The 734-nt window shown below is 39.8% G+C and overlaps 1 protein-coding gene across 1 annotated transcript in view; it reads left to right on the top strand.

Annotated features, from left to right (window-relative positions):
* Nucleotides 1-734, top strand: part of TRIO (trio Rho guanine nucleotide exchange factor) — a 205,763-nt gene that overhangs the window by 86,571 nt on the left and 118,458 nt on the right.

Raw genomic sequence — 734 nt, 5'->3', positions numbered from 1 at the left:
CCCTTTGCTTGCCATTTTCAGAATAATGAGCTGTTCCCTTAGCAGCTTGTACATACACTTAATTTGTTTTTTTCTTCTTGTTTTGTTACTTTTTTTTTACCATCATCATGGATTGTAATGTATCTGGTATGCTTCAATCCATTGGAGTCATTTATGTTTTTATATTCAAGTTGTTCCCTAGGGGGAGCCCCTTCAGGCCAGGTTGTGCAGATGTCCTTTTGACGTGACTCCAGCAGTTTCAGCAGCTTCCTTGGTATTTGGTATGACAGCTCACTTTAGACTCTCAGTAGAGACTCATGGTATATTTCTTAATTTAAAAAAAAAAAAATTGCGCTAGGTTCCATCTCCAGGAAAGGCCTGGACACAATGACCAGCCCAATGATGTTGTGCACTCCTCACGCCCAGATTGTGGTCTCAGTACCATTTAACACAGAAGGAGGCCGAGCTCTTGGAAGAAAAGATTAATTCCAGATCTGGGACAGGAACTGTGCAAGATATTTCCTCTTCAAATATAATTAATGTGGGGGTTTTTCTTAACTGCTTTGATTTTATATTTGTATCCTTTTCCCCTTAACTTTTTTTCTTCTTTTTTATTCCTCACCTGAGGATATGTTTTCCATTGATTTTTAGACAGATTGGAAGGGAGGGAGGAGGTGGGAGAGAGAGAGACAGACAGAGAGAGAAAGAAACATTGATGTGAAAGAGACACATCGATTGGTTGCCTCCCGTTTATG

The sequence above is a fragment of the Myotis davidii genome, unplaced genomic scaffold (assembly GCF_000327345.1).
Source record: "Myotis davidii unplaced genomic scaffold, ASM32734v1 scaffold143, whole genome shotgun sequence".
Taxonomy (NCBI): domain Eukaryota; kingdom Metazoa; phylum Chordata; class Mammalia; order Chiroptera; family Vespertilionidae; genus Myotis; species Myotis davidii.
This window is presented reverse-complemented; position numbering and strand designations above follow the sequence as displayed.